The 23097-nt window shown below is 39.1% G+C and overlaps 1 protein-coding gene across 1 annotated transcript in view; it reads left to right on the top strand.

Moving 5' to 3' along the window:
* LOC110829861 (uncharacterized) overlaps positions 1 to 23097 on the top strand; it is a 297508-nt gene that overhangs the window by 95236 nt on the left and 179175 nt on the right. The window contains exon 3 of the mRNA XM_087356519.1: positions 3210 to 3258. The gene's annotated coding sequence lies outside the window, so the exon portion shown is untranslated. The remainder of the gene's footprint in view (positions 1 to 3209; positions 3259 to 23097) is intronic.

Below are 23097 nucleotides of genomic sequence, written 5' to 3'. Positions count from 1 at the left end.
GAGGAGAAATACATGCGGTTTTATTTCTAAATTCATATAGAATTGTAGTAAAAAAAAACTTGAAGAAAAAATACACTTGGGATATATAGGGATAGATGGGAAGATAATATTAAAAGGTATCTTAAAATAGGATATCGACTAGATATGGTAGTAAACTATTTGAGTTGCATATAAAAGGCGGCAAAATTTTGACTAGCTAAGCGAGCGACTTCTAGCTTTTGAAGAGGGACTCTGGCGAACGTTTCCGACTTTCGGAAGGTACTTGATGCCTCCATCATCAGGATAGTGAGTCATTATGAAGGTAGCAAGTTCTTCTGAAACTTCGGTAAACTTGAACCAGACTGCGCGGGAGTACAATTCAGGACACAGTTGTTTTCAGCTTAAGTTTAGTAACATGAATTTTTTCAGATTACTTAAAGGATCGTCTTTCTTGAGAATGTAATAATTAAATAGCTTATCATACAAGACCCTTCCGTGTGAAACGCGAACGTCCATTCCCGTGTTCACGTAAATATGGCGATGTTGCCAGCCAATTGAATCAACTTTACAACTTTTTCATTGTTTCTGTTAAGACCCATTTTAAATTTTTTCTCCCAATGCATCCAAAATAATTATCTTCCTTTGAGGTTTTCAGACTAAATTTGTTTATGAATTTCTTCTCATGTTTGCTCTATGCCCCGCCCATATCATTGTCCTTTATTTAAGGAACGCAGTATCATTTAGTTAAGAAGAGTTCAAGGCACGAAGCTCCTCTTGTGCTGTTTTCTACGTCTTCCTATTACGTCCTGTTCCTTAGCATAATTAGAATGGTTCCAGAAGAATTTAGCTGCACTGCAGCGCACGACCGGTCTGTGTTGGTAATATTCGTTGATTGGGCCAGAAGAGATGTTCATTCCGTGTTTCTCTTACTTGACGGCTCCGTTCGTAGTTTTCTTCTCCGTGTTTCCACTTTCAATTTAAGAGCACGTAGATTAGAATACGTGACATTTGCTTTGCTTCTTCACCCCCCCCCCCCCTCCCCACAACCATTTTACTCGTATTCTCTCTCTCCGTTCGTTTCTTCTTACATACATTTCAATCTAACATCTTTCTTAATTTAAAATGTGGAGTTTGTACTTAGTCCGGGCTGCTCCTTGGTTTTCGTCTATCCTCGTATGACCTTTCACTGCCATATTTCCGTCTGTCTGAATTATGTATAATCTCTGCAGTTGAAATATCGTTGTTATGTGACTTCAATCAGTAGCTATTGCCATGAACTTAATCGGCCTATTAACTTTTTAACAATTAATGCGCTCGATAACAATTTCATTGAAAGTATTTATGTTTATTGTAATACGCATTTCTGCTTTAAATATGCCATTCGCCACTCCCTTACGAAGCTGTAAAAGACAGGACATGATCTTGATGCACATGTGTGTAATTTAGAGAATTATAGAAGGGGAAATATGTGAAGGGGATCAAGAAGATATGGGGGAAGATGGAGGAAAAGGAATGATAATAAGAAAAAGAAAAGAGGGAGGTTGGTAGGAAGAATAAATTAATGAGTACAACAAGGAAGAGAGAAATGAGACCGTATTGTACTTAAGAGTGGATCTCTAATGATTAGAAATAAAACAACGAAGTCCGATCATGCAAATGTGACAAGTCTGTAAGTTGTCTGGGTTGCCCTGCGGGTTAGGACTTCTAAAAAAACTTTATTTTGAATGCAGCTGTAAAGTGTCATGCAAATGACAGCGCTGTTGATGGATCACGAGAAATTCTCTGTAGGAACTAGAGTAATCGGTGTTTAACTCGTGCTCTGGCATTGTGACTTGGGAAGAAGAAACATCAACCCAGACACATGTCAATTAGGCAGATGGAAATGTTCACAACACATCGTCATCCCGGTAAATTTTGGAAGTATCCGAGAAAGGCCGAGTTCTTTTATCAGGACGTCTTTGGTCTGCCGCCGACTCATGGAATGTTTACATGGGGAGCATCTCTTTAGGAAATCCTAACAATACTTCCGTATTATTAATATCTGTAGACTGATCTGCGAAAGAACCGACTTGCATGTTCTTAAATCCTTCACCGCTTAGTGACTCCTTTCAGTCAGACCAGATTAATGTGGTATCGGGACTTCGTAATTCGCCAAGACTTACTCTTTCCCTACATTATAACTGGATAGTGATATGAGTAACGGCGTGTCCGTCGTGAGTAAGGAATTAAATGTTACACGTCTGTGTCCGCGAGGGAAAATTCCAGGATAATAACTTAAAGGAGGACTTGGTCTCTTTACTTCACTTGAGTTTCAATTTAATTTATCATTTGATCTCGGCGTTAAGAATGAATCGTTAACCTTGAAACACATTTTCTGGCAATAAATTTCATTTGTAGAAATTACGTAACAAGTATAATCACTTAGAGCGAGTGTACCAAGATAGCGGATACACGAAGGTTTTGAACATGGGCGGAAGTTCCTTGAACCTTTCAGAACTCTTTCAGCTTTCATTCTTAGCTCCAGCCGCCATTTTATCCTTTTCCCGTATCAATATTTGACGTCTGTAAACCCTTGCGTCCAAGCCATCTCGCTGTCTGTCTCAGTCTGACGTGTGTACTGCCCGCAACTAAAGAAATGCACCAGCGTGAGCGATTAAACAGGTGATACAGTACGCCCACGTTTTCGCCCTGTTCGTAATCCGGGCGAAAGAGTTGGAAACTTTACACAGAAATCGGTTGAGAAAGCTTGGACATTCGGATGCATTGATAGGTTAGGTTAGGTTGACCTGATAGATTGAAGGAAGGTTTGATGGATGGCGGGCGGTTACGTATTTTACAATTTGTTGTTGTGAGTGGGTGGATGAGTAAACTAAAGGACGGATCGGAAAATTCGGACGGTTGGACTTACGGCGAGGATGGTTAAATAAATTGGATAAATGGGTAGAAGAAGGAATGAATGGAAGTGTGGATGAATTAGGAAAGACTAGGTAGGTGAACATGTGGACGCATACAACAAATACTTATTTTGACTACAGTATTAATAAACTATAAGTATTTGCGTATACTTCTATTTATCACTGTATACCACAAAGTTCAGTGCGTAACTACTGACTGTAATATAATAAAATTTTGAATGTTATTTTGGATATTTTACCATTTTAATAATATATTTAATCTGCTGTGTTAATGGAGAAAACTTGTTGTGTTGACGGCCTTTCATTTTTTTACAGAAATAATTATGTCGCTGTCGTCGCCGTCATCATCATCATCAGTACCACGGTAAGCACCATTATTAATGCATCTTTTAATTTACCACCAGACGGAATGTTTCTATAGATAGTGTCCGAATGTGGTGTGTGCTAATCACAAAACACGCTCGACAGTAGCAATTATTTACGCAAAAGGAATTCATGATTTAAACAAATTTACGTGTCATAGATTACTGTTAGCTATAAACGTGAGCTTGTTTATTAAATTTCGATTTATGTATACAGACGTGTGGTAGTTTATAACGAAATTGTGGTACCTGCTACGTGCCTGTATATAAGATGTTAATAGAAATGTGCAGGTCTGTTAGCATTTTTAATTATAGGCCATACTAATTTAAAATATGTTGATGGTATGCATTTTTCTGCAGTTTCAGTCTCTACGAATTTGTACTGATATAAAGAATTAAACAATATTTTGTACGGATATTTAGCACACAAATTAAAAGTGCTTGAAAGCAAAATGCCCATAGAAGTGTTTACCTAAGAAGGGCAAAACAAGCGAGCAGTTTATGTTACGACAGATCTAGAAACTTAGTGATTTGTACGTCACCACGAACTGTTACGGGACTTATTTCAGGGAAGATAGAATGGGCTAGTCCTATATCTGGGATAAAGGATACCAGGAATAAATACGCAATGCTGGTTGCGAAGTCTTCACGAAGGAGTTCGCTTGGAGGATAGCATTTAACGCTCTAGACTTGGAGTTTTGTTAGGTCCTGTCTGAGGTTCTCCGCGATTAACTAAAGCCTCCAAATTTCCAGATCTTGCTCAGTGTCTGTGATCGTATTTCCAATTTCATTTTTGCAGTATATAGTCTACACACAGCGTTTATAAATAACCCAAGATAATTCTGGTAAGTCACAATTAGAATTCTTGCAACATCGCAAAGTTTAATTAGACAATCGCCCCACTTAAAGCGCGATGAAGTTAGCAGCAGGAAATGCAGACGCGACTCCTCGATTTCACCGAATATTCGGCTCGGAATGAGGAGGTGATGGTTGGGTTAGGTTAGGTTATTTTCAAGTTTGTGATCGAGCCCCAGCACACGTAAGAAAAGTTAAGGACTTCGCTGTAACGATTTCCTCATCTCTAGAGGAGCGGTTTCTTAAAGTTCTCCAGAATAATGACGATGGTAATGAAGATTAAATTGAAGATTTCTGTCTTCTGGGTTATTGCGCTGTGTAGTCTGGTCGATGTTAACCAACGTTTCAGAGGTCATACTGCCTCCGTCATATTCATCGCCCTGATGACGGAGGCAGTATGACCTCTGAAACGTTGGTTAACATCGACCAGACTACACAGCGCAATAACCCAGAAGACAGAAATCTTCATATTCACCGCTGTGAGAACCTCAAGTCTTACAAGATTAAATTGAATTGAAAATTTTCTTTTGATTCTGTTTGAGCTCTTATTACGTATTAATGATAATGAGGAGTTTCTGTCCTTTTCCCTATCCGGAGCCCAGTGTCCCTTGTGTTCTATTGCTCCTACGAGTTTAAAGATCCCTCATACAAGTGGGATGGGGTGTGTTGTTATAATTAAATGCATAGAAAACTTGTTGAATGCATCTGCAAAAACTCAATTATAACTTTTAGTGTTGCTTATTCTATCCCGTTTCTTCCTCGGCTTTTTCTTCCCTGCACAGAAATGCGTCTGTTTTGCAGTGGCGTGCGAAATCAAGGGCAAGGAGTTGGGTGAGCGAAAAAGAAAAATATCATCTACAGAAATTACTCTGTGTCATGTGGTATTTGTGGTAGACAAAGTGACGTGCCGGCAGGTTTCTCCTCGAGCACTTTGTCTTCCCTTTTCATTCATCCTTCACCCTTGTACCACGCACATCTGCCATCGTCGTCGTGGTGTGGGATAGGCCTTACCGGTCGGCACAGTGTCTACCTTGGTCGCCAGTTAGGGGTTTTATTTACTGGAATGAGAATTCGTTTCTTCCAGGAACATAATATACAAGCGAAGACTTTTGTTTTATTTGAGATCAAAGAGTTTTCGTCAGAAAACATTACACCAACAGTTTGTTTTGTTGCTATTCATTTTAATAATCTTTATATTCGAATATTTAATAAGGGCACTAAATTTAACAAATGTACAGACAATTCTATACATACTGGAGACTGATTATCTGTAGAACGAAAACAAATAATTGCGTTAGGAAGGAAACAGTCTTGAAATAGGGATCCATGTAATATATAATTGTCAGCGAACAGATGCTGAGAGAAATTTGTACCAACAGATAAATGGATCAAGAAATGAAGTAGAAGGAAACTGCAGACTAATATGGGGCCAAAGGGAAACGCTGAAACTGGACGTGAATTTGTTTAGACATCGTTTAAATATTTAATGTTTAAATATTGACTTATGCAGGATATTGAAAACGAGCAGCGCTAATGAAGAGAAGGCGCATGGAAAATCTGGCGAAAAGGATGTGGAAGATGGCTTACGTAATTCAAACTCAGTTCGCATAAATGTGTCAGTATTCGGAAGTTTCTTGTATTTACTTAACAAGAGAACACACAAGCGAAGAATCCGGGATAGATCAGTGGCTTAAGAGGTGACTGACTGAATGACTGGGGTTCGGTTCCCGGCGAAGTCAGGGGTAGGGGGTCTTTCTCTTCGCAACCATACCGATATGAAAGAAATGAGAGGATAATTTAAGGACGAGAAAAGAAATGTATCTATTCTTAAAGTTTAAAGCATTCTTAAAGTGCTTATTACGTCAGATGGCTCTGCTCGATTATTAAATAGTGGCTTCTTACTTTCAAAGATCCTTTTTGTTGTCTTCTCCCTTTTACGAGCTGTTCCTTCTCATTTAATCTAAATTTTTTTTTAATAGGTCTGGTTCGGTTCTTTGCTAATTCTTTTAAGAAATTGTTCCACGTACTTTTTGTATGTATTCAGAAGAAGGCAGTGCACACAAGGGACGTCGACTCTCCTTTTTTCACAAAAGATTGGATGGCTTCTACAACGCATGAAATTTCGTGTCGCTTGCATGAGTACAGACGTTGTTGTCATTTATGTGCGTTTGTTCAAATATACGTGAGTTATAATACATTATCACTCTACTGGGACTGTACCAACGGGGGCTAAGTTTGCGTATCGAATGTGAAGAGTTTTCCTCCGACACAGACGTTGGAATTTGCTATAGCAGCTTCCCATTCTTTGTCACTCAGCATCCGTATAAACATCCCGCGTCTTATCTGACTGTACATTTTTGCCAAACGCGAAACAATGACGTGAATTTCTAAGACTGACTACAAGTAGGAAATGGCATCATTTGAGATAATGGATGGTCTTCATTTAAATTAGTTAAAACTTTTCTGTCCGTCAGCAGATCCACACCGACTGTATTCCTCACACGTCTCCCTATCCAACGTGTATCCATGGGCGTAAAGTTGCTGTTCAGCTTAGTCTCGTGCTAAGCTCTGGATATCATGGTGGCCCACTCACACTCACACCGTGCATCCCGACTGCGACAACTCGTGCCTTGTCCTGACATCTATTATCAGCACTATAAGAAATGTAAACATTTTTCCTTGTTTCTTCACATGCAAATTTGTGTTGAGGCAGTTGCTACCTTGAATGTTTAAAAGGGCTTGTCTGTGTCTGACACTGCAGGTACAGTGTCTTTCAAAAGTAGTCTCTCCGTAAGCATATTCTTCGTATATCAGTCACAGAACTTTCCTCAAGCCCCTTTTCCCCTGGCCTTAAGGTATCCATTCATTCCGTTTTCCTGTATGTAGTCTCTAACAACCAGGTCTTCGCTTGCAAGAAATGCCTTTCGGGCTATATGGTTTAGGATGCACCCGCTTCAGGAAGTTTTGATAAATTAGTTTAATTTTCTGCAGGAAAATGAGCACTGAAATTAAATTGTTCTTAGTTTCTCAAAATGACAAACTAAGGAATCGAAATACTGTAAATATTTAATTGTAGTAAACATTTGAGCATTTTCTGTATTAAATTGTATTCGTCTAAATTCTCATTTAAATAATTATTAAAGTTGAAGTCGTAAGTCCCAGTTGGCATTCACTCTGCAACGTACATAACCCTCACACATAAAAGTAGTTTTTCTGTAATAAAAAACTGAAACTTCATTCTCGGCTCCGTGAAACTAGGTTCCTGTCCACATGTCGATGGATAAGTAATAAATTTCCTCAAAATTAGAAGACAAATATATATCTGGTACTTTCTAAGCACCAAGTTATGAGGACGCGTGGGGGAGTGGAGATTTAGATGCATTATTTCATGACCTCGGCATTAGATGCAAGTGAGTGGTCAGCTTCACGCCCCCATAAACTCGACCCCGGTATCCACTGGCCAGACCTCAGAACCGACGCAGAGGCTAGGAGAATAATCTTTTGTTTCTGCCTGGAATCGAACGCTGGCCCACTGATATCGGAAACCCGTTTGTGCCCACACGACTGAATAACTGAAGGAAACGCCTTGATTTTAAATAAAGGCGATGGAGCCTGGGCTCGTCTGGTGAACGATCAGTGGCCCTAGGCGCAAGACATTCTGCATTGCCTTCAGAGAATTGCCCGGAAAACTTCGTGCTGTTCTGTCTCCCTCTTCAGATGCTGCTGCTGTTTTCTGTTTTCTGCACTTTTGTTTCTAGTGCGCTCTGTCATATGGACCATAAAAAGAACCGCTTATGAGGGAGGGGTTATGTGATGGTGTTGAGAACTGGCTTGGATACCATAAGGAAGACAGCAGCAAATGGTTGTAACCAGCTTCTGTAGTTTGGCTTGCAATGTAACTTGTTCAGCTTCTGCTGAAGTTGTGCGGAAAACTTTCATAAAAAATAAAATTGAATCTGACAGAAATAATAAGGCCTCGTTCCCGGGCTGCCTTTTCCCATACGAACATCAAAACATCTAGCGACAGCACGCGATTTGTTTACGTGTTGTAATAAGTTCCTCATTGTCTCCCGTCCTAAAAATACTACCTGACTTATAATACAAGTGAGGGCTTTCTGTATGATGTGATGATTTAATAATTCCTGTTGCATCTCCGAAATGGTCTACCAGGTGAGAAATCTGAAATGAATTGGCAACTTACACTTTCTGCAAGAATAATAGAACTCCCAGCGAAAACATTCGTTTTAATTTTTTCATCATCGTCATGATAGTGAAATAAATAATACGATGTACTAGTTGAAAATACCCGTTAAAATTCGACGAAGATTGACTTCTTTAGTAACTTCATGCTTTGCCATAATTATTTTTTTAATTTCTTTCAAACCAGCATGTCCTTCAGAATTGCTTCTAAAAGCTGCCTAAATATTTAAGCTTTCGATTACTACACTACGTACGCGGATTTAATCTCATGAATTTTGTTTGATGGCTTTCTACGTGACCAGCCTTTATCACCTGATATCGAGAATGTACTCAACAAGCTTCACAGCAGAATTTCACATAAAATGAATGTTTTATGTGAAATTGTCCACACATGTTACAATCACACGCACCTGTTTAATGAATTTATATAATGAAGTGGGATTTCCGGAAACAATGCTGATGCTGTGAATTACGACACCAGCATTAAAGTTCTGCAGTAAACTGTGAATTGTTTTGGTAATAATTCTGGCATTTGCTCACAACTGTATAGACTGATTATCCCACCAAACAGCTGTACTACCCACTTACATTTTCCTTCATTTTTCCTCCATATTTTCTCTCACTCTAATCCCTCAAAATTAGATCCTATTTTGTGAGAACTTTAACCCTGAGACCGGCCGAAGTATTTCATGGTTAATCTCAGCCCCTGCAGTTAAATGTTGGGCCATTGCCTCAAAAATAAGACCACTGCTACTTCTATATCCCATCGCCCCATTTTACGCTAGTCTTTGTAATTGAATAGCGACGTTAAATAACCTAATAATGAATTTAACTCAGTGGCTTTTTTTGTTTTATGATATACGGAGCGGTAAACAACATCAGTACCCTACCTGTCTCACACTGTCCAGAATAAATAATACTTCACTTCATGCTATTAGCGCGTCTGATTACGTCGCCTTGATGATGAAAGCAAATTTTTTTTTTTTCCATTTGTAATATGCGGTCAGGCACAGGATGGATATGGTCCTAGAAACGTTTCTGTTGACAAACACTGAACTGATAAATTCGTCAATATGGGCATGCATGGAAAGCCATTTTATGTTATTTTCTCTTTCCCTGTATGTAGTGGTGCATTTCTCTAACAGAAATAAACATTCGAACTCATATACCGCAGATACAGCACAATAAATTCTTCCAGCATGTCATCACACACAAGTGAATAGAGGTTCATAATGACTAGCCCTAACGGCTGTGCGTTTGGAAACTGAAAAGGTTAATTAATTTCTATTTATACAGAAATTCAGACACGTTAGCTGTGCTGACTTCCAAAGTCGGGATGATATGTATGTGTTATTCAATATTGCAGTGGTATTTTTAACTGTACTGTATCAACTTCGAGTGTATGATTAAGGCTTGAGTAAGACGGGGCAATTTTGGGGGAACGTATGCATACTACCTTTATTAACAAGTGGCATAGCTAGTTTAAAGTTTGGGTTTAAAATTGTTTTTATTTAAACTTTAAAATGTTAACAAAAATTCTCTCTCACTTTTTATAATGTAGGTATTCTAAGTGAAACAGAAGACATATCCAGGCCTTTGTTTTAGGACACAATTTCTAAACGCGTAGAAGAAATGAAATATAAAAATTTAAATAGTGAAATGCACTATAATTTTGAGAATACCGTGTTTTATTTAGAATGTAATGGACTTCAGCTATAGAAGTGTTTGTGAGCATCACAGCAGTGTCATAATATTTCAATTATTCTCTCCCCGCAAATAAGAGAAATCGTTTAATAAAAAGCAGAGACATTTACAGCAAAGGCGAGTGGAACGCTGTGTTTGATTAACAAATGCATGAAACATTTGAAACAAATTTTCCATGACATTGGCTTCTTGTACGTATCAGAGACGAGTCATTTTAATTAATATTCTGTGTGACGTCAGTGAAGTCGGGGAGAGCCCTGTTAGCGTTCGGCTTCTTATACAGTTTCTCGTCCTCGCTCTACATGTTTCAGATTGTGTTCTACGCATTGTAGATGATTCTTGAAAGAACACGTGTAGACGTATATTTTCATTGAACATACTTAAGCTAACTACTTCTATATGTATGTGCTATTCTCTTTCGGTGGATCTTATTACCCCCGGGTATCTTAATGCATTTTGTGTGTCACCATATAACTTATTAAAATTTTAGTACAAACACAATCTCTTAACATTATCTTCTTGTCGCTGCCTTGTTATACGAAGAATCGAGAGAGAATTCAATTTTGACGCAGATACGCACCCACATGTCAAGCTTTGTTTAAACCCCGATGGAAGTGTGAATAAGTTGGATTTCTGGTCGATTTGACTCGCCTGGTTTTTCAGTAAATTTCAAAACTGAGTTGTAAAATTGTCGAACCTTATTGATGCTGAATGGAAAGAAAATATTAGCCTATTTAGAAACTGTGATGGAAGGCTCTTCTCTAGATTTAAGCTTAATATGTTCAGGAATGCGTCTAACAGTGCTCCGTGATGAAAGTGTGATTCTGTTGAACAGAGATAACTACCTTTACGATCAGTTCCCTTCTTAAAAAGCTGGTGGTCTCTGAGATGTGCAATAATTCCCCCGTGTTTTATGGACCCCGAAGTCTCGTTACCACATTCACAAGAGTTCGCCACTGGTCCCTATGGTCACAGTGTAAAACTATCCTTATCTTAGATACATTTTCAGTTATCACCCATTTAAGTCCAAGCTCTCCCAAGTGGTCTCTTCCCTTAAAGTTTTGCGACTTTTCTGTGAGTTCTGCATGTTTGAGCATCTCATTAATAATATTTGTTAAACACTACACGTTATGGATATTTTTGTTATGTAATTTTCTTCGTTCTTACGTCTTAATAGGCCATGACGTTATTCTCCAAATGCTCCTAATCTAAGTTTATTCCCCCAGGATGAGCGACTAATCTCCACGTCTGCACAAAACCACTGTTACAGGTATCCGTGCAAAACAGCGTTCTATTAAATGGCTAATATATAGCTGGCTTACTGTCTTATCTAGTGTTTAAATGTGTGCTGCTGAAACAATATGTAAGGTTTTAACTCACGTGCAAGACCGACACTTCCGTACCTTTATTTCATTCTTCCATTCCACACTTAAATGTTGATTACTTTTGGGTATGCACATCTAATGCTGTACATGTCAATGGCATGCAGATGTATAAATTACGTAATTACCTATACAAACTAATTAACTGCATTTGGTTGTTAAATACCAATATATCTGTTTCTACACTAGGAATGATTTCCTGGAAACCAGCGTCATACGGGAGTCATTTCGGTACAGTCGTTATTAAAATGCATTTCTAAAATTGTAATTTACAGACAGTGAACACGACTTTATACCGTAAATAAATGACAAAATATACTAACTCTGCGTATAAAATTACTCATTTTCTTAAAAATCACAAAATAGGCTTTTGTGTACCGAAAAAGATTTGCTACATGCGTTAAGATGGGCCCGTGGACGACGATCGTGTCTCACGAGTGTAAACATTGCAAATTTATGTTGTGTGCCGCGTCGTGCAAAGGTTCGTTATTATTTCGTTCCTAGAAAAATTGTTCCGAGGTCAAGAACAATCTTTTTAGCGTACGTGGGGCAACGAGATGAAAATTGAAAATGTGCCATGACTGAAAAGTCGTTGCTGGATTCTGAGCGATGCTACATAGGAAAACACAAACAAATTTGTGGTATACGATTTAATTAGCTATCAAAATATCATGTTTTGCTTGTCTGTCTGAATAATTCATCTGCGAAACTGTTAAAACATTTCCATTCAATTCGGTATTTTTTGGCCTGCAGTGCAGCTCAGTTAGTGTAGTTACTAGGCTGTTGGCTGGACGATAGTATTCGATTCTCGGCAAGGCAGGATTTTTCTCGGTTGTGGCGGATGTTGAACTAAAGGAAAAGTAATCTCGAATACTCAATTTATTAATGAAAATTAATTGAAAGGACATTTAGTTGATTGCCACAACTCTTTGTTCTTCCGAACATATTGACAGAGGAAGAAGTCTCTTGTTTCTGCAGAAACCTGTTAAGCCTCCTTTGAAGCTGTAGTCTTGCGAAGAAGCTTACTCACCCTGCCAGGTATTTAAGATCGTACGAATCCCCTCAGCCGGTGGCAAAGTGCTACTGGTGCCATCTTCTCCCCAACCTGCAAGAGCGACACCCAGTTTCTGTCTTACAAAGATGCTTTCTTGTAAACAATAGTCATCCATAATTCCTTGTAGTCTGTCCCCTTGGCTGGTACGTATTTTCCTTTGTCATTACATTATGCTGTTATACTCCACGCGCACTTAACGTAAATTCTTGTTAGTACTGAACAGTTAACGTTGTAAATGTGTGTTATATTTTGTGATGTTTGTCATTCTCTTTAGGAGAATGGCAGATACAACCGCCATTAGTGATCTTTCATGGTATTTAATGCCACAAAGCCGGTGATAGGGTAAAGGTGTATGTCCGAAAATTGCGTGCGAAGTATGACTGTATTTAGGCCCTTTTCTTCATATCTGCAACTTTGTAAAGGTATTAAGTTTGTCGTACGGTGATGTGTAAACTGTCTACTTTTCACATTTGCGTAATTTTTAAAAGTGAATCTGATTAGAAAAGGTTTTCAGAAAATATGTAATATGACATTTGCAGTTGAAACAGTTTGCTTAGCCGTGTCTTTTGAATAAACATGGAAATGAATATAGACCTATCTGTTTCCACCTAATGAAGTGTCTTTACGAATCGACAGTTTTAATAAAGGCAGATACACTTTGCATTGCATTATTGATTTTATTGTAGGAATGCGATCATGACGCTCGAGTCATGAGTTACGAACGACCGGAAATCTAGTCTCGGCATTTACCCCTATCAGTTCGACCCTTCCCTACCTAACCATTCCTTATTTCATCTCCTTTCCACCTTTTGTTTGCTGTTTTCTCTCTGCCACCATTTACTATCTCGCACAGCTCCTTTCCAACCATTTCTCTTTCCCCTTTTCTTGCGTCTCACGACGTACATTTAGTGCCCTGTATTTTCAGCCTACTCTCCTCAGTTCTTTATTTGCTCCTTTTACTCTGCCACCCTTCACATTCCGCGGAGGATGGGCATGTTCAGTAAATAAATCCCTTGCCACTTTACTGCCCTCTGACCTGTCAAAATGACCTCAATTTATCCGCCACCGGCGATGTATAAAGGAAGGAGCTAGAAGATAAATAGAAACAAGTGAAAGAAAGAAATATATACAGCGAAAGATTCTAAAGAGCTCACTTTTACGAAATGTAACGCTTACGTTTTTATGTTGCAATGTTTGTGTCTGGTGATATGAAGCAAGAAATGATGATGCCGAATTCACTTGCGGAGAATATATGACAGTGTAACTCAGGAAATTGTTGCCTTCAAGGAAAAGGACTGTATGTATAATGCACATCATATACAGTGCTTTTCTGTAAAAATTGTATTGCCGTTCATGAATACTTGGTGTCTACGTGTACGTCGCACACAACCGGGTTGTGTGTTGCAACGCTTCGCACGGTAGCCATGGGCAGACCGTTTCGTTGTCGATGATCAAGATCAAGGGCGTGGAAATGCGCCTTAATACACTTGTTTTCCAATCGCGTTTCTTAGTGATATTTCAGGTTATCATGACCACGATTATGAAAGTGGCTGTCTTCTGGCATGTTGCGCCATGTAAGCTGGTAGAAATTGACAGTCGTTTTAGAGTCTGATACCGGATTCAGTAAGCATCTTTGAGTAATTAGTCAGTTGGTACCAGACGACACGTTGCAACATCCCAGCAGGCAGACGTCTTTACGATTTCCGTACATAGTTCACATTGAAGTTATTTGTTTACATATAAATGTTGTTTTGAAAGTGGTCAACAGATTTATTATTGTAAAGCTTTTCGCCTTACATATGTCACAAAGTATGGTTTGTGTATAAATATTTTTCTTCTATTCATATGCTTCGTTTAAATTGCTACTTTCGGAATATCAGAAGAACGTTCCAGCCACATTGGAACAGAAGTAAACCAGACTTCCAACAACGTATGTACAGAACAATTGACAAGGTTGTTGAAGATTAAGGGAGGACTGTATGATACTATCGAGAAATAGGTCCTAATATATGCGTACGAAACTAAATTATAATACACACTTTATTGAACTATTTAATCCTGGCCCTTGTTACGAATGTTAATACAATCATAATGAAATTGTTGAACACATATTTTAAATTGGCGGTCCGATTTTCAGAAACACTGGCGCTGAAGTTCTTACAAAAATGTTAACCATTTGTCTTCCTCCTGTCAACAATATTTTCCATCTAAATGAACGTTGCATATTTTATAGTGGTTTCCATCAACTTAAACAATAATTCAGTTTTCGTATGTGACAGTTCTGCACTTACTACTAACAAAATGATCTATCATTCTTGCAACTGACAATGAATAAACTTTGCATCAAGACTATGGGCAAGTAACTTTTATCCGCACTAAAGGGGACAAAGCTGTAACACTGCGAAGTTGCGAGATGCTTCCACTCGAACGTGTCAAGAATTTTAATGGCAAGATATTGGGGAACCGATAGTATTATTAACAGTATACATTTGTATTACTGTTATTGCATTTATTAGTTTGCTTATGTGCCAGTTTCCTCTCGCTATCAATACGTTTTGCTGTCATAAATAAAACGCGTGCCTCGATAGTACTGCTCGGAAGTTTAAAGAACTGCCGAAAGGTAGATTAGTACAGAATAACCATTAATCATTTGAATATGAAGCTCATCTAATTAATATTTAAGAATCCGTTGCGTACCTCAAAGGAAACAATACCTCACCGTTACAAAGATCAGCTACTTAATGCTGTTTAAGGGTACGTTCGCTGTTTACACTGAGAATCGCGTTACTATTTGTTCAAGCAATGGACATGTAATTATCACTGGATTTTAAGGGTTGAAACTGCACACAGTAGAGTCTTTTAAAAGATGACACTCGCTTAATTCGTAAAAAATTCAGCACTTTTTGTTTTGTAACCGGAGACTGATTGTGGTGTTAACGAGATATTGTAAAATCACGTAGGTGTTGATAATTAAAATTACATATCGTTATCTCATATTGTGTAGCTTATTAGCTAACCGCTGCTCTTCTGGGTGTTTCTAACTTGTGTTATTGGCATATGAGGTTCCGACGTAGGATTATAATTATACTCAGTGCAGTGTTGCAACTTCTTCAAACTAATTATAACTACCATTAAAAGTTCCTTCGCTCTCCGTTAGTACCGTGCAGCCGTACCGAAGCCATCACTTCACTGTTCTGCGTATTGACTACTCTCAGGATAAGTTCTAGATGAGTAAGGAATCAAACCTTGTTTGACTTACAGCTAATTTTACAAGATCTAATACATTTGAGATAATTAGCGACCCCTAGCGAATGAATATGATTACGTAAAGGCACAGTGTTTTCTGCGAAAAACCGTGAACAGTGATGAAGGAATAAGGCTGCGTATACACGAAGCGAATCTGGTTGCGTGACCAGAATATAGGCCGTACACGTATTTCTAGATAGGCTTTCCTGCACGGTGCGTTGCGGTGCGGTGTTCTTTTAGGCGATTTCTCATTCGTGGTATTTTGTTTCATGTAGGAACTGAATTTTAAAATATTATTTGTTATTGAATCGGGGATTCAAAGGAGCCGATCTGCCACGGTTACAGCACCGTGTCTACTCCCTGTTTAACCAAGTTAAATAAATTGAATACTAATCTTACAAATCAAGAACAAACTCAATCACTTTTTAGTGAGATGCATGAAACGGTTTTGCTTCGTTAATGTTTCAATATTATATTTAACGTAGTTGTTGAGTGATTTGAACTTCGCTTCTTGTTCGGGAGGTTTCGGGTCCAGATCTTGACCATGAGGGCGGCAGTCCTGACTAAGGTGTCTCGTGATTTTCCTTGGTAGTGCCTTAAATTAGGCGAAGACCGCTTAGTCCTTAATTTATTATTATTTCTTCTTGTATCTTTCGACGCTACATAGCCTGAGCTACTGATAGCGTCGTTAAATAAACCACAGATACGTAAAGGCTTAAAATAAATGTCAATTGTTGAGATCCGAACGTATCTGTCCAAGTGTTCATTAATACGACTCAGCATGGCACTTGATTAGGTAGTGTCTCACAGCAGTAAATAATGCCAGGTACTGACGACAATAACACGTACGCAGACTGTGTGCTGTCGTCGGGTCACGGGTTGAGAAATCGTAACAATCCAATAAATTGAAATTGTTGTATGGATTTGTATTCCGGACATACCGGGTTTGACACTTGAAGAGTACAGAATGAAACAGTGAAGGCTACTTGCAGATCTAGCGAGGCACTTGCTGTTGAAGAGCATAGTGGGTCAATCCTGTGACCTCAGACCCATTTAGATTCTCGTTGAACAACCGTGTTCAGAATATTCGGTTCCCTTCTAACTACACCGACCAGAGCTCTACTAGATAAGCTTATAATCCCTCAGCTACTCGAGAAGTTCCCCGTCTTTCGTCGAAGTTTGAGCTTCAATGTCGTGTTTGCAAGAGCCCGCCACTGGACCCTGTACAGAGAGCCAGCTCATTCAAGTACACAACCCACATCACATTTCTTTAGTGTCGATAATAGTATTATTCTTCCACATATGCCCAGATTTCTCAGGTACCTTCTTCGCTTAAGATTTATGAAATGTGTGTGCCATGTACGGAGTACGTGTCTCATGTTCCGCTCATGTTATTCTCCTTGACTTAATGACCATGAAGATATTAAAATGAAGCTCCTATTGTGCAGTTTTCGTTATTCTAGTCTTAGTATCTCTTTCTTAGGCCCACATATTATTCTGATCACTCTGTTTAAAAAAACACCAATCTTTACCATTTCCTTAGTATTAGAATCGAAGTTTCACATTCATGTGAAACAACACGTGCAATTTTATTTTACAAAGTTTTGTCTTTAGATTCTAGAATTGTTCAGATATTCCGAACTGGTTGGTGGAAAGTATTCCCTGAATTCAATACGCTCTGATTAAAAAAATAAACATACAAATGTAAACGTAAGCACAGTGAAGCATTTTGTTCTTGGTTTCTTTAATCACAGAGTCAGAAAACATCGTTTAAGAGAAAAACTCTCCAGGGAATGACTTCTGGTATACAACATACGAATTTCTTGAATCTTTTGAACCTTTCTTGGTATTGACTCATCGAAAATGGAAGCCTGTGTATTAACCGAGACTTACCAGTTTTACCAAAAGAAACCAAGTCACCGCGTTTCTGTCTGCCTAGGGGCTGCTTTTATTTATGTATTTTTTCTTATCGATTCTTATGCGAATTTACTCTGTCGATATACAACCACAACTGATGAGATTTTAGCTTTACTGTCACGAGTGTAAAGATTACTCTCCTCTAGGATGATGTGTATTAACCGGCGTTTCAGAGGTGCTTACTGCCTCCATTATCAGGGCGGTCGTCCTGCTGCAACATCCCACAACACTGGAGCCTTCAAATTAGAACTTACTGCAGTTTTTTTTTTACAAAATTAAAATGCTAGTACAAAACCTTGGTACAGTTATACCCCGTGTAAATGTTTTTAGATTGCGCGTTTTTGTATACTCGCAATTTCTGTCCGTAGGAACACTCGCTATTTGAGCACCGCGACCCGCATACATTTTCTTTCCTCTCCTGAAAGGTGCCCGCAGATAGGAGAGGAAGGAGCTGAACTGGAAGTAGATAATTCAACTTTTTTCAGTCTCATAACCTAACTTAATCACAGGATGTTTGTGTTGATGCCTCTAATTCCTCGACCTACCCATACATTTACAGTGTTAAAGTAAAATTTTAGGCTCCGTTCTGATCGCTGATATTCATTTAAACTTCGCTCGTACTCTTGTGTATTGAGTTAATCAGGCATACAATTTCGAAGAAAGCAAAGTACGACACATACAGAGAGTCTTAAAAACATATTACACACAAGGTTGATATTCCTTATTTTAACGTGTATACATATTTTGGGGCATTCTGTGTATATTACAGGAAGTATCCAGTGTCGATATCTTGGTTCACTTTGTTGTATTAAAAAAGTTAAAATGTTGAAGAAAATGTAACCAAATTCTTCAAGTTCTTGTATTTCTTTCTTTATGTTTCGAACTCAGTTTCTAGATAAGATGATTCGTTCACTTAGCTGATGTTTTACGTTATTTGACTTCCTAATTGATGAGAAATCTTGCTTCTCGTCTGTCTTTTGATTCTATACGTCTCTTTTACAAGCAAACCCGTATTGAAGATTCCGCGCGAGCCGAATCCATGTTTACTGCTGCTCTTTAATGAAGATTGTCTCCCCATCACATGATAAACTGGAGGCTTTGTTCTCCTGTTCTAAGAGCAGATGAGTTTTTGAAAATATAAGTCAGTTATATGTCGGTTCTTAGAAACCCTTATGTTGCTAAGGAGGAGTTTGTTCCTTAAGTGTGAGTACATGAGTAAAACTGCTAACGTTCCCCATCATAAAATACTGATAGCAAGTCTGTGCTTTTATAATTATCTTGTTAATGAAGTCGGCAGTCAAGATGCTAGACTCCAAATGTTACTGTGATGAAGATATTTATATGGTAAGAAAACAAAGGTCTTTATTACAGCGTCTTCCCACACCGATCCATAAGAGTTCACGTTTTATAAACACCAGCAAAAATAAGTTTGTCGAGGAAGTCAGTCAGTCACTGAGAACATTAATTTTTATCTCTCACAAATTCTTGGGTTTTTGGCACCACTGTCGCTAACCTCTAAGACTCTGCCTTAATATTCAGCTTCACTTTTTCAAGCTCGTCTTTGAAGAAAATTCCTGAACGAATTGATTTACCCTTACTGCACATTCCTCCACCGCTTCCATTACTGACCCCCGCATTTCACCCCCCCCCTCCCTTAAGTTCTTTACGTCAACATTTCTCCTCCTTCAATTCAATCACTGGATACAGAAGCCCTCGGAGGGGGTGGGGGGTTAGTTCGAGGGTGATGGCAAGGTGCTCAGGGTTATATCATCTTCGTTAAGGTGTTGGTTGGGAGGGAAGTAATTTCCTTATCAAATAATACCCTATATATAACAGCACTATCCGCTACGATATAGAAGTTGCCCCCTATTTCTTCCCCATCCAAGTATTAAGCCACCCTTCAGTACTGCGTCTCAGCCTCTTACCTTGCTATTCGTTTAGACGTCATTGCCTTTGAAAATTACATTTTGTGAGGAGTAAGGGAAGGAAAGACATAAGGGTGACGAGGAATTGTCATCAGTGTTTCACAGAAGCGTCATGAAATTGTTTCCTTTTGTTACTAACCATATTTTCAGTTCTGATCCGTTTCCCTGCCAGTTGCTTTCTGATCCTGTAAACAGAGATTTCTTTTCAGAAATAACAGACATTGACTGAGTAAGGTCTGAGGTTCTCACAACAGTCTATCGACGTCTACTTCAAAGAGTACACCTTTCTAGTCTTGTTAAACCATTATCCTGTATCGTTTCACTGCCGCTTAAGTGGCTGCATCCCTCCTGACCAAGATGTGCCAGTGGCGAACTCCATGTAACTTCTCCCACGCCTTTTCTGCTACTTCGTACGGTGTAAATATTCACGATCGTCCATCGACGAAGTCGGCAATCCTTGGTCGCACGTGATGTAAATTGATCCTTGCAAACGTCTCGTGGTCGTGAAGTATGTACAGAGGTTGAGATTAGACAGTGCGAGGAGCTCGTGAGAATAGAATTGAGCCAAAACGCCAGCCTCTTTCAGCTCCTGCCATTGATTTTGAAACCGAGCGATTCTGACACCCGAACTGCCTGGAAGCCTCTGACCTCAGTCGCCGTTTACCGTGGAGGGGTCAGCTGCAACGATTCACTATGTATATTGAGAGAAGGCAAGTGTAGTCGCCCGTCTATATACATGCTAATGAGAGGGTAATGTCGCCGTCCACCATTCCTTCCGCTCCTTGCTTCGGTACTTGCTTGAGTGGCAACGCGGTATTCGGTCTTATCATTCCACTAAATGGATGGAATAATTCTTACTAAAAATGACGCTACAAGAAGAAATAAGACGGTTTTAGAAAATTTAGAAAGGGAAATACAGTTTATACAGTTAGGACATTTGGCTGCTCTGCCTCTGATATTAGGGAAATATTGGCTTTACGCCGTACGATGTTAACAACTAGAGGGTCCTGATACTTTTTTATCAACTCACTGGTGGTTTTAAATATTTTCAGTCTACCAGTAAAGTAGCGATCATTTTGTGACTGCCTGGGGGAAGGAGTGAGGGGCAATATCCCACGAGTTGCAATTTGGATGGAGAGAATGGGGCATTAGCTTGGTGTTACCACGTGGGGGGGGGGGGGGGTCGGAGGGTTGAGGGGGTGGGGGTGTAAGGTGAGATCTTTTAATTAACCCCAGAACGTTGCCTCTAGTGTTTCATGTCACCGTAATTGGAAAATGAAAAACTCTCTCGAATTCTCCCCCCCCAGTCTGCCCTGTCATTAGCAATCCCCCAGCACGGCCGTCTCATGACTTTTCTGTCTTGAGTTTGATGTTCCATGGAATAGAAAATAATTTTAGTTCGTACAAATTCTACTCTTAAAACCGTTTTAAAGATGACATACGAGCTCCCTTAAATTTCAGTTACACAGTGCCCAACGTTGTAATTTATGTACGAATTGAAAAATCGGATTTTCGACTGCTTTCTGTTAATTTTGATAAAAACAATCATTTATAAAATATTAAATTTCATTCATATAAGTGGTGGTCGACAGCCAAGTAGAGCCAATTTGTGTCACTTTTGTTCCAACGAGCCAAGTAGTGTTTAGGTTAGGGTTCACCACAGCAACAACAGTACCTCCTCGTCTTGGCTGACGCCTTAAGGAAATTGCAGATGTGGCATGGGAAGAAGGGGTGTATGCATATATGTATCAAGGTTGTCCAACCCCCATAGTCGTCATCCCACTCCAACCCCAACTATTCACCCTCCACTTCAAGTAGGGTGATATGACGGAGTTAGTAGCAGATGCTGGCAAGGAACATGCGACTTGGTTTCTGGATTAGGTGGTGACATTTGGGGAGATTAGCAACTCTGTGTATTGTTTTGTATGCGTATCTGTCCGTCCGTATGCTTTTAATAAGTGAAATGACGAAACTTGGAATATTTCTTCTCGTTTTCATTAACACAAGGAAGCAAAAGGACTGCTTCTGCATGAATTTGCATGTGATAATCACAGAGACACGTCCGTTACGTTATTTGTGAGGCCCCCTTTTGTTTAACTGTTAGATACGTAAACAAAAGAGTGCCAAGGCGGCGACGAATACCGTAATGAAAAGATGGAGGTCGGTGTCACGTGAACAGAACGATTTTGAGACACTCGGAATGTAAACTGTATTATGTGATGCATACATTTTACAAGAACGGAAACGTCGACCTATATACAGTGAACTCTGACAAAAACAGGACCCGAACTAATCCCAGACCTGCCCTTAACGATATATATCTGTTCTTCTGGTGGTAAAAAGAAAATAATTCAAAATTTCTGCGAGTGAACGGAATTTAATCAACGAAGAAACGGAAAGGTAAGAATTCTGCATTAATATTGGGAGGGAGGTCTTTTACCTGTTGTGCTCCTTTGGCATCGTAAATTCAAAACGAACTGCTTCGAACTTCAATGACCGCAGAAAGTGGTGGAAGGAAGGCTCATGTCGTGCCCGATTTTTTCCTGGCAATTTACTGGTTTTGATAACTTGGCCGTCTTATGTGATAGGTTCCTCTTACATCCGTGCTAACTATCTCAATTATATAGCTTCCTTATTGATAACCTAATGGTTTCTCAGCTGGCAAAGACGTTCAACACCTTTTATTAAACCCTGTAATATATAGTCTAATAGAGTAGAAGAAATGGCTCGCACTTTCAGTGTGACGACAGGGAGGAATCTGCCATTGTCGCTCTTTGTTTTCATGAGGCCTTCATCTGCAAATGCGAAGTAAAATTTAGTAGGGTTCGAAGTTTTCACGACGGTGAACTTGTACTTCCGATACAAGAAAAAAAAAAAGGGCTATAGAGTAGCGATCAGTGTGTGTCATACTGAAATACTGAAAGAGAAACCGCACGAAAACTTCCATGACATATCTGGGATTAGAACATGTGATATATCGAGTAAATGGATGCTGGATGAAACTAAATGCTTTTGTTTAATCATCTTTATTACCACACTAACACTGTACTGCTCTGCCCACAAAGTAACCTAATGATCTGCATGATACTTCCTGTACAGACCTATGTATCTGAATGGATGTTTTCTGAAGAGAATTTAATAACGTTTTGTAGCGTAACTTTGACATAAAATTTAGGGATGTGATACATTGAAATTATTCCAAACTCACAAATTATCCTAATTTTTTCATCTCGTTATCGTATTCTATGTGTCTGATGCCACCACATTCCACGAGTGTACTATTTGCAAAATCATTTTGTTGCACACAGTCGCCATATTAGGTCTAACCCCTGAAAGAGTTCAAATTGCTAAGTTATGATTAGGATTCTGACCACAGCAACTGTTCAGTGTATTCTCTGTGTTAGGTTTATGGGCTAGAATCCAAAATGTTCGCTAACAAGCGTAAGAGTAAACCATTGAAAGAAAAATACGGGGAACACCACAAGTATGAACCGTTTGGCTGCATGCCATATTATAAAGCTAACCCTACAGTCTATTTCTGGACCAAAAACCTCTTAT

Source organism: Zootermopsis nevadensis, unplaced genomic scaffold (assembly GCF_977971745.1).
Source record: "Zootermopsis nevadensis isolate Lab colony 2312 unplaced genomic scaffold, Znev_1.0 Znev_ptg000027l, whole genome shotgun sequence".
NCBI lineage: Eukaryota > Metazoa > Arthropoda > Insecta > Blattodea > Termopsidae > Zootermopsis > Zootermopsis nevadensis.
This window is presented reverse-complemented; position numbering and strand designations above follow the sequence as displayed.